The sequence below is a fragment of the Pinus tabuliformis genome, chromosome 1_2, assembly GCF_031772625.1.
Source record: "Pinus tabuliformis cultivar Carrire ecotype Pingquan chromosome 1_2, CPIR1, whole genome shotgun sequence".
Taxonomy (NCBI): Eukaryota; Viridiplantae; Streptophyta; class Pinopsida; order Pinales; family Pinaceae; genus Pinus; species Pinus tabuliformis.
This window is the reverse complement of record NC_142298.1, coordinates 323,781,245-323,793,464: the sequence shown is the minus strand read 5'-3', so window position 1 is coordinate 323,793,464 and position 12,220 is coordinate 323,781,245. Positions and strand designations below refer to the sequence as shown.

The following is a 12,220-nucleotide window of genomic DNA, read 5'->3' as shown; positions in this document are numbered from 1 at the left end:
TAGATTGGAACACTGGTATCCCATCTAAATACAGAATAGATTGGAACACTGGTACCCGTCTAAAAATAGAATAGATTGGAACACTGGTACCCGTCTAAAAACAGAATAGATTGGAACACGGGTATCAATCTATGAAACTGCTGCACACGTAATGGTCGGCTTCCGAACCATCCAAGGGTGGTTTTGAAATGGTTCTCTTTTACCTCTTCAAAATCAATATCAGAGACCAGTATCCAGCAACCAGATGCTAGATCACGTCCGTGTAGACAGTCTGTCGCATTTTGTTCTTAGTATAGTGTGGAGGCCGCGCTAACGCGCGCCTCCGCTGCCACAAATTATGACGTGCACTCTCCTCAGTGGGAGATGCTAGGTAAACCCCCCTCCCAAAGTGCAATGGAGGTGGCCTTCCTAGGCCATCGACCTTCAGGATCATCGATTGACCCCGCCCAGGTAAGTATGTTTTGGTATTTTCCATCTTCCCCTTCTATACCCTTTCCTTTCATCACTCTCATCCACACTTTGCATGTGGGATATAGCCCTACCATATTATAATCCAATCAATGGTTTCCTCTCTAATTTCCTACTTCATTATTATTATATTCAATACATGGCCCTCATTTCTTGTGACATGTTAGTGTTGGTTTTTATTATTGTGGATGTGTGGCTTTCTGCACAATAATTCTTGGGGCTCGATATGTGCCTATCTATGCAATAGTTCTTAGGGCTAGGTGCGAGATCTTGGTAACTATAGCCCCAATGCTTTGCGCAATCAGTGGGACCATCTGCCAAAGGCATGTTGTCGATAGGGAGATCACATGTTCAAATCAAGGTGAGTTCCTCAAAGTTATGAATAACTCTCACGATTAGTGGTTCACGTCATTCCTCATCTAGATGTTATGGGGAAGAAGGGGGATCCTCCAAAGGCTTCCTTTATCTTTACACACACACACAAGTCAACAACGCGCATAAGTAACTCCGTAGGAGACGGCACCGACACAATCGAAAGTGAACCAAAAAGCAAAGTAGTCTAAAGCCAAAAGGTGGGAAGAAGATAAGAGAGAAAAAAAATCCAAAGTCAACTAGGGATAACGTTTTTACGAATTTTACACTTCGACATGAGCAAGCAGGAAAAGTTGTAGTGATTCTCGACCCTGCAGATGCTTCCAATTTAGAGATTGAAGAATTTTATAAGACAATCATCAAGGGAAGGAACAAGAGAACAAGGGTAGTGAAACAAAACACCCTCCTCGATTCCCATTTACCGGGCAGAAATGGTAGAACACCAATGCCTTGAACTTTGCTCCAATCGTGATGGGTAGCAATTTCCCCAGGCATAAATATAAAGGGCATGAATTATTTCAAACACATGTTTCCTTCAAAGACCAATCACGCTACACCCCTGACCTCGAGTTCCAATGACTGGGGCCCTCCTCCTCAGGAATAAACAACCTCAGAAGCTCCTCGCGAGGATCCCAAAACTTTCCTCTCTGCCTTATCCAACATTTTTTTGCACCCCAAACTTTTGAAGGTGATTGGTTGCATCAAGAACCGCAAGGTGATTGTTTTTATTCACCGCAGTGGCACCCATAATTTTATCCATAGAAGAGTGGAGGAAGAAACCAATTGTTATGTCCATGTCGTGCATGGATTTCGTTTAAGCTAGTCATTTTTAGTGGGGTCTCTTAAAATTTCTCAAATTTAATAGTAATTCACTTTAAATAACTGTGGTGACTAACTTGTTTAGTCGCGTAGCCTCTAATCTCTCATTTTGTAAGTTAGTGAAGTGTGGAGGGAAGTGTGAAAATGTGAAACTTCATACCGGAGGCTAGAAGCTCAAATCTCACATGTTTGCTGTTGAAATGGGTGATTATTATGCAGCTCTCGGCATGGAATGGTCACACACTTTCGGCCACGTTACAATGGATTTTAAGGAATTATACATGGTCTTCAATAAGGAAGGGCACGAGCATGCACTCAAAGGGATTAAGTTTGGCTCCCTCGAAATTATCAACTCTCGTCGTCTGGAGAATTTATCGGAGAAAGGCCATTCCAATTTTACTGCGCAATTCAATGACGTACGAGTTGTGTGTGCTCCCCCACAAGAGATTCCCGATTATTTGCATATGGTACTAATTAAACATCGATACGTATTTGAAACGCCTTGTGCATTGCGGCCTTCACGTGGTGAGCATGACCATGCTATCCTCTTGGTTCTAGGTGCTCAACCACCCAATATGTGTCCCTGTAGACACCCATTTGCATACAAGACGGAAATAAAAAATGATCATTCATGAACTATCAAACACTGGAGTCATACATCCCAATAGGAGCCCTTCCTCACTAACCATGGTCTTGGTGTTTGAGAATGAAGTTAGTTGGCACATGTGCCTTGGCTTTTGGTCTCCCAACCAGTTAATCACCAAAGACAAACTTACCGGACTGGTTATCAACGATCTCTTAGATGAGCTTCATGGAGACAAGTTCTTCGTTGAACTGGACCTTTACTTAGGATACCACCAAACGCACATGAAGGAAATGGACATCCCTAAAACAACCTTTCACACACATGAATGCCATTACGATTTTTCAGTGATGCCCTTTTGACTTTGCAGTGCTTCATCCCCCTTTAAGAGCCTCATGAACAAGATTTTATGACCCTTCCCATGCAATTTTGTGCTTGCATTCTTTAATGATAGCTTGATCTACAACAAAACTTGGGACTCCCATGTGGAACACATTGATAGGCCCCGTAACTCCTTGAGGGCTACCAGTTGATACTTACACATTATGGCAAAGATGTTTTTGGGGCCTCAAAGGTCAAATACTTCTGTCACATTGTCAACGGGAAGGCCCCACAAGTGGACCGAAAGAAAGTTGTAGCTACATAGGATTAGCCACAAACTAAGACCTCGAATAGCTTTCACGACTTCCTCGGACTTACATGCTAATAAAGCAAGTTTTTGAATAGCTATGGTAACCACCTTAACAACCATGCTAAAAACAAACGCCTTTGTATGGAATGATGTTGTTGAGCAAATCTTTTTAGCCTTAGAGTAAGTCGAGGGCACTACACCCATTTTAGTAGTGCCCAATTTCACTGATAATTTTGTCTTGGAATGCAGTGCATCATGCAGGGGTCGAGGAGCTATGTTGATGCAGTTGACATAAATTTGGGTGAATACATCTGTGAGAAAGAGATGATGGCCATGTTTCATGTAGTTGAGACTTGGAAGCCATATCTTATCAGAAGGTGTTTCCAAATCAAGATCATCATCATAGTTTGAAGTATTTTTTGGACCATACATTATCATGCACGGGGCACACAAATGGGTCACTAAGATGGATTGGTATGATTATCAAATCGTATATAAGAAATGCAGTGTGATGTCTACTTTATTGTTGAATTATGAGGAGAAAGGATATCATTACCGAATTGGTTGGTGAAAGGGTGTCAAGAAAACTTGGTAATCGGCACAATGGCTCGACTCATCCAACTATTTTGACCAGGGTCCCAATCCTCCCAAGGGATATGCATGGAAACAAGATACCTCCAAGCATAAAGGGTTTGTACTTTTGGCGCAAAATTCCGCTTTGAAACAATGAGACTTAATGGAGCCACATTCATCTCCCACCGTGGTCACTTTGGTTATAGCATACATATGAAGGAGCTATGCACTCTTTCTTCACAGAAGGGATGAAATCACAAATCTTGTTAAAGGAACATGGGTGAGATAACGAGGACCGTTGGGGTAGTATGATCACTGCCAATATTGGCCAATATTTGGACCGAGATTTCCAAGGATTTCATAATGGAACTTTTGAAATCAGATAATAAAATGATCATTGCGGTGTTTTCCAACCACCTTTCCAAGTGTGCTCACTTTTGTACCCTATCACACCCATCCATGCCTTCTACAATTACCCATGTTTTCATGGACCCAATTTTCAAGTGACATCGCATGTCCACTTCCATTGTGTCAAATCAAGATCCCACATTCGCTGACAAATTTATATAGAAGCAATTTGAACTTTAGGTTACACACTCGAAAATGAGCATCGATTATCAACCTCAAATCGATGGCCAAGCAAAGGCGGTCAATAAGTGCTTGGAAACTTATCCAAGATGCTTCACTTCAAATAGATAGCACCAATGAGCATAGTGGTTGCCCCTCACAGAATGGTGGTATATTACCTCTTAGCGTGGCGCTATCAAAATAACACCTTATGAAGTTGTTTATTGCCAAAAACTACTAGTAGTGGCTTCATATTTATGAAGCACATCAAAACTCTGTGAACTAGATTAACATACAAATGCTTCACACCAAAGTAGCTATTCTCCACAAACTTGAGGACAATTTGGTTATGGCTCAAAAAATGGCGTGAAACAAAAAGTTGATTGGCATCGCTCCGAGAAAGGGACTAGGTGTTTCTTCACCTTCAACCCTATAAACAAACAGCTCTCAAAGACAAAAACCATCAGAGGCTCTCACTGAAATTTTAGGTGCCCTATTAGACCCTCAAGTAGATTGGACAAGTTTATTGCAAATTGGCTCTTGCAACCCACTTCAAGATATATGTTGGGTTTCATGTGTCTTATTTGAAAATGAAAGTGTGATTGGAATGCAAAGTGCAAACTAGTCTATTGGAACTTGAAGAAGTGTCCATTTGGCTATAGCGAGAAGTAGTATTGGCCACCATATAATGTTGACTATGCTACCACATCGCTTGAGATGTATATATCAAATGGAAAGATATGCAGCCAAAATATGTCACATAGGAATAAAAAATGATTTTACAATGGTTTCTATGCCTCCAACCTGAGCTAGTTGCGTTTCGGGAACTGGTAGCGACATGCAATAAATGGCTAGCAACCAAAAATCAACAGAAGTTTGTCAAAAGGATGGATTCCATTCCCACAGTTGCTCTGCCGACTGAAGAACCCTGCAAAGCGGCGTTGAACCTAGCAGAAAGATGGCTTATTGGACAGTTTAATGGGCTATGGCCCTCGCCTAATGCTATAGATGCCTAGGTGCAAAGGAACTCGCGATCTCTTGTCAAGGAATGAATCAAAAGTCATTTCGTTGGCAAAGGCTTCTTTGTATTTGTATTTGAAGCGATAGAAGACAGGAACCTCATATTCAGAAATGGCCCGTATTTCATGGGGCCTCAGGGTTTGTATCTGAATCAATGGACTCCAGACTTCGATCCAACACAAGATGTGCCCTCGATTGTCCTTGTGTGGGTGTGCTTTCCTCATTTACCTCTGCATTGCTGGAACCCCAAATCCTTAGAAACCATAGGCAATAAACTTGGAAAATACATCGATAGAGTAGAAAGGAGGGATCAATACTCCTGTGCGAGAATTTGTGTAGAAGTAGACCTGGAGGAAGGTCTCCCTGAAGCTATAAAACTCACGGTGGCTGACTGGACTCACATCCAAGTGTTAGATTATGAGAAACTCCCATTTAAATGCTGGCATTGCCACGACTATGGGCACTTTGCCAGGCACTATAAAAAGAAATTAGAGGAGGGGGTAGAGAACGCGAAAGGAGACCAATGGGCTCAGGTCCAGAAATCAAGAACAGCTACGCAGCATAACAGAATTAAAGGTAAAGGAGTATTCACGGGGAATGGTGATCCTCCCATAGTCCAAGCGGAGGGGAGCTCACTCCCTCCAAGAGCAGACATTCCCACAAATCCATTTGAAATTCTCAACACACCAGAAAAACCCCCAGAATCAACAGAAAAAGAGGTTGAACAATAGGCCATCATCATGGAAGAAGACAAAAGGCAGGAGGAAACAGGCCCTCTCCAAACCGGAACTCCAAAAGGTGTCTCTAGATCCCCAACCTATGCAGAAATGACAAGGAAGAAGACTCTAGAGATCTCGGGATCCTCGGAAGATGAGACAACTGAGAGGCCCTCGAAAAGAGTAGGGAGGAAATCTCACAGAGAGGCCAGAGAAGAAGAGGCAGAGAGACAAAAAATGCAAGGCAGCCAGCCCACGATTGAGATGTCCATCAGCAGAAATACTAGAACCAGGCCTCCCAAGGGAGGTACTGCCCCACCCTCTGCTAGTAAATAATGCGATTAGTCTCTTGGAACTACAAAGGACTGGGGAATCCCTCAAAAGATGAAGCAATCAAGAACCTATTGAAATCAGAATTTCCTGAGATCCTCATGCTCCTAGAGACTAAAATAGAAGGGGAAGCCCTTCTAGAACTCAGCAAAGTAAAATGGAAAACAAAAGCCAGAAAAGCTGTAAGTGCTAGGGGTTCATGCGGTGGGCTAGCCACACTCTGGGAGGATGACAAGTTTCAACTTGAGGGCTCCTTCTAGACGCATCACTGGATTTACACTGAACTCCGACACCTTCCTAGTAAGATTACCTTTGCTCTCTTTAATCTCTACGTACATGTCCTCTGTGCAGAAAAGAAAGACCGTTGGCAAACCCTGACCGATTTCCTTGAAGCTTACTCCCTCAAGAATATAATTATAGCAGGAGACTTCAATCTAATCCTCGACCCAAAGGAAAAAAGAGGAGGAACCAGCAGCAAGGACCACTCCCCTCCCTTAGTGGAAGACCTGATTCAACAATGGGATTTACTGGACTTTAAGCCAAAAAAAGGGCTTTACACATGGACAAACAACAGAGTCGGGGCGGAGCACATTTCAGTGATGATGTATGCAATGATTTTGTGCAATTTGATCATTAATTATTCAAAGTCCATACTAGGACCAAGAAATCTAAAAGATGTTTAACCTATACTCAAGTAGGATGGTTGCTTTTCAGTGATCACATTTTCTGCCACCATAAACAGGAAATCTTCCTATTTTCAGTGCAACTAAAAGGCCCAATTAGTCACTCACTGATTTATAGCTTCATAGGTCTCAACCTTTCTTCTCGCTGCAACATTTTAAGATAATTTGGACACTAATCATATTCAATTAACACTATAGTTATAAGGAAATTAGCTTTCAACAATGTTGTCTGAAAATTGAAAACCCCAATCTATGAATTGAAAATTAAAGAAAGATTTTCAAATGATTGTGATGCTTGTTAGGACTCAGAATTGACCATTTTTGACCTTATATTTTTGCCATAATATTACCCTTTTTTAGTTCATAAGTTGAAAGCTTTGATTACATAATGACTTAATCACCCCAAGGTATGAAGCAACTCTCCGCATGTCTATATGTTTAATTGTTCATTACATATTCATGATATCTTTATATTTATCTTTGGAAAAGCTAACTAAGTTTCCAAGTAACCGTTGAACTGTCTAAAGTCTGCAGGAATTATAATTTATAGTTGTTGTAACACCAGAAACAGCAACTACGCAGTTGCTGCAACACCAGAAACAGCAACTACGCAGTTGCTACAGCCAGCAACAGCAACTATCTAAAACATGGAAATGTTATTTTGCAACAATACCGGAAATAACAAATGGCAACTATCAGAAGATCGCCAGAATTCCACGCTGACGCAGCATGATCAGCAACTGTCCAAAAAGGGTAAAACACAGTTACAGTTGCTAAAATATCAGGAACAGCACGAGTTTACTAAATCAGCAACCATGGGGAAGCGGCAAAGGATAGTGCGAGGATTCCAAGAAGACGGTCGAAGTTCGGTTACCAGCTGTGTAACAGTAAGAGACCCAAGAAAGAATACACTGTCACACTGTTGTAACAACATCCTGTAACAAGGATGGATTTCTTATTTTTGACAGAAAGGTTTAACTGAATGAACTATGACAGTCTATTGTAATAGATGTCTCCTCTATAAAGAGGAGACATCTACATTGGAGAAGGGGGGGAGAAAAACAGTCTGTAAGGGAAATTTTGAAAGACAACAGCAAAGTCTGAACTTTTATTATAACTGGATCTTTTGGCAGATGAATAGAAGATTATTCTGAGCACCTAATCTAGCATTTGTGTTCTGGGGAATCTTGTGAGAGGGACCGGGCCCACCTTCCTCACGAGATTCACCCATTTACTTTTCTGTCAAGTGTGTAAGTGTGTTTGGTAATTTCTTTCTGCTGGTATTCTGTTTTGGATTCTGTAGCATTACCTCTGATAATTTCCTTTTTGCTGGTACTCTGTTTTGTTAATTGCTTGAAGCTGTAAAAGGATATTTCACCGGTGAATTAGAGTCGCAGTGTGTATTAGCAATCTGGTTTCAGGGGCAGGTGCTGAACGTCCTTACCTAGAGGATAGGGTCCTGATCCTCTGCTAACAGAGCATCCATCACTTCTCTTTTTAGATTTGTATTCTTAGTTAACTGCTTTCATTTTACTTTTGCAATGCACTGTTATAACATAGAGTGAGAAACAGAATCATGTATACTACAACTTTTTAATGCTTTTAAAAATTAAGTACATACAGTACGCGGTAGCCTTTGAAATAAAAGACTTTCCCAGGTTGACAAATTAATGTGGTACTTGATCGTTTAATCAATAAACAATTCAACTAGCCAACATTTTGGCGCCGTTGCCGGGGAAGGCGACTAGAGATTTCTAAAAGCATTAATGATTTCTTTTTTAGAATAACAGGTGCATGAGAGGACGCAGGAAACCTAATTTCACAGGCGGCAAGGGCGGAGGAGGAAGAAAAACCTTTATTGACGAAATTATCTCCAAGGCCGAGGCATCACAGAGGACGAGTTCCCGGAGGCCTCAGATCCAGCACTCCTCACAAACAGATCGATAGACGGAGGAAGTACTAGGACCTGAAAGAAAGCTGGAAGTACTAGAATATACTGAGGAACCGGTAGAAGAACCTGAAGAAACAGAAGATACAGAAGATAGAGCAAATGATTCAGGAAAAAGACCAATGGAGGATAACAGAACAGAAGGAAGAGGGGAAAATTCACTCTCTACCCTGGAGTTCCCTATTGGGGAGCTCCCAAGAGGAGCAACCCCCATGAAGAACATTCCACTCTCAGCATTACCCAACTTTCATGGGTTATCCTCTGAAGACCTGGATGAATTCCTCTTTGAATTCGATATACTATGTAGGAGTTATGATTATGTGAGCCCTAATCAGAAACTAAAACTGTTCCCAGCAACACTGAAAGGGAATGCGTTAAGGTGGTTTATGAGCTTAGGAGCTCAGGCAATCACTACCTGGGATCAGATGAAAGAAAGCTTTCTGGCCAAATATCAGGATTACTGCCGGACAAGAGAAAGGAAGGAAGAATTGTTTAAAATGGTTCAGAAGGAGGACGAGAATCTGGAAGACTTTGTGGAAAGACTGCAGTATAATCTGCAACGGTCTGACCACCCTAACATGTGTAAAGATATTCTGAAAACAATATTGCTGAAAGGGGTACGAGATGACTGCTTGGACATGTTGAATATGTTAGGAAAAGGGGACATTTCTAAAGAACCATTTGATGAAATTGTCAACCTTTGCATGAGATGTTCAAGAGGAGCAGTGAGCTGATCAAAAAGCAGGGACAATGTATATTCAAGAGTTCAGAAGTCAGCAAGTGGAGGAGCAACAAGGGCTGAAATAGGTAATTTGTTAGAAGAATTTAAAACTGAGATGTTAAGCTCTTTTGCTTCACAAATTGATGCTCTGCAGGTAAAGAAGAAACAAGCAGAAGCAGAAGTTGCCCTAGTTATTTTTTGTTCCAAATGCAGAGAAAAACACCCACTCAGGGAATGCCCACTAGATAAGGTACCAATCTGCACGATCTGCGAAAAGGACCATGAGACCCAGCAATGCCCCTCTCTGCCTGAAATTAAAGCAGCATTGCAGACCACTGAAGAAGAGGCTGAAGCAGTGTACCTGATGACACAGAGGAGGCAATGGCCACAAAGACAAGGTATGAATTCTAACACAGCATTTAGTCGTTGGAATAATCACTCTCATTTTCAAACAAATTACCCACCCATGAACCAAATGCAGTACCCACCCTTTAACACAATGAATTTTCCACCTATGCAGCAACCAAATCTTCCTTTTCCTGATCCTACCATATGGAATCCTTGGGCTCCCCAGCAACCGTATTTTAATCAATGGAATCCAAACTGGGCAGCCCAACAGATGCCATTTCCTCAACATCAACAGTCTCTTTCCTTACCATCCAATACTCCTCCAAATAACCAGGCAATTAGACCGCAGCTGCCTGTGCAACCCAACCCCAACCCAAATAATAATAAAGCCTTGCAAGCAATTGATATTCAAAATCAGCCTGTCTCCCCCATGCAATGTAACGATATCCACCTTCGCTCAGGGAGAATTGTTGAACCAATCATTGATGACATTACTGACTCTGATAAAGAGGAAGTTACAAAAGAAAAACCAGCTAACAATAATGCTGAAACAGTGGAATCAACATCTAACAACAATGATCAAACAACAGATCCGCCATTTCCTGAACGACTGGCTCTCACTAAAACACTTGAGCAACCTGCTTTTAACCTTTTAGGCGAACTACAGAATTTATACGTTAAAATTCCATTATTGCAAGCATTAAGAGATGTTCCCATTTATGCTAGGACTGTTAGAGATATTTGCATAAAAAAACCTGGAAGAAAAGCTAAGGACCCCCTCACAGTTCATGTGATGGGAGAACTGACTGCTTTAATGACAGAAAAAGATCATCCTGTGAAATATGGTGACCCTGGTCACCCTACAGTAACAGTCCAGGTTGGAAAAAATTTTGTCTTTAAAGTTCTAGTAGATTTAGGTGCTGCAATAAATATTATGACACTTGAAACAACACAATTGCTTCAGTTAAAAAACTTTATTAGGGAGACTCCAACCATTCTAGAATTGGCTGATCGCTCTACAATTAAACCAGAAGGGGTCATTGAAGACTTAATAATTTCCGTAGAATCCTGGAATTACCCAGCTGACTTTGTGGTGTTACAAACTAAAACAAAGTTGGGGGGTCATTCGCTGATTCTAGGAAGACCTTGGCTGGCTACAGCAGATGCTTTCATCAGCTGTAGATCAGGATCAATGACCATCTCTAATGGGCAGGAAACCAAACAGCTTACCCTTTATCCCCATGCTACACCCATGATTAATAATGACAATTCTGTATGGGTAGATTATGAGGATGAAGAAACCCAACCTATATTGACTATCGGACAAGCCTTAACTTTCAAAGACTCTACCAAAGATGAATTAATCAGCAGCTTCATTTCAGAACCTTCTTCGGTCAGCCCAGAAATGTATAATCACTTCACTGCAATCTTAGAATCTGAATCTCAGCAGAACCTGAAAGATAAAAATTTATTTCAGACAACAGTAGGCAGCCCCTCCAAAAGTACAACAATAGAAATTGAGCCTGGCAAAACATTAAATATAAATCCTAACTTAACTAATAACGAAAAAAAACAGTTAATAAAGTTACTCCAGGAAAATAAAGAAGCATTTGCATGGGACTATACAGACATGAAGGGGATCTCTCCTGAGCTATGCACTCACCGTATTTATATTAAAGAGGGATCCCGGCCAGTCTGTCAACCCCAGCGGCGGATGAACCCCAACCTAAGGGAAATTGTGAAGGAGGAACTTCAAAAACTGTTGAATGCAGGATTTATATACCCTATATCTGATAGTGAGTGGGTTTCCCCACTTGTAATTGTACCCAAGAAAAATGGCAAATGGAGAGTATGTGTGGATTACAGAGCACTGAATAAAGCCACCCAGAAAGACCATTTCCCTTTACCATTCATTGATCAGGTATTAGATAATTTGGTAGGTAAGAAATTCTTTTCATTTTTGGATGGATTTAGTGGATATAATCAGATTAAGATTGCACCCCAAGACCAGGACAAGACCACGTTTACTAGCCCATGGGGGACCTTTGCTTACAGGGTACTTCCATTTGGGCTATGTAATGCTCCAGCAACATTTCAAAGAGCAGTGATAGGGATCTTTTTTGATATGCTAAATGATTCATTAGAAATATTTATGGATGACTTTACTCCTTATGGAGTGACATTTGAGGATGCACTGCAGAATCTTGAAAAAGTACTTAAGCGATGTATAGAAGCACACCTTGCCTTAAGCACTGAAAAGTGTCATATGATGATGAATCAAGGTATTGTATTGGGTCACTTCATCTCATTCCTAGGAATTCAAGTCGATCCAGCTAAAATACAAGTAATCCAGACCCTCCCTATCCCCAAAACACAAACTGATGTAAGAAGCTTTTTAGGACATGTTGGATACTATAGAAGATTTATTAAGAATTTTTCCA

At 41.1% G+C, this 12,220-nt stretch overlaps 1 non-coding gene across 1 annotated transcript; it reads right to left on the bottom strand.

Annotated features, from left to right (window-relative positions):
• Positions 1-297: 297 nt before the first annotated feature.
• LOC149205685 (U1 spliceosomal RNA) lies at positions 298-458 on the bottom strand. Its single transcript, XR_016253129.1, has one exon. It is a non-coding gene; the product is annotated as a U1 spliceosomal RNA (small nuclear RNA).
• Between the last annotated feature and the right edge of the window lie 11,762 nt (positions 459-12,220).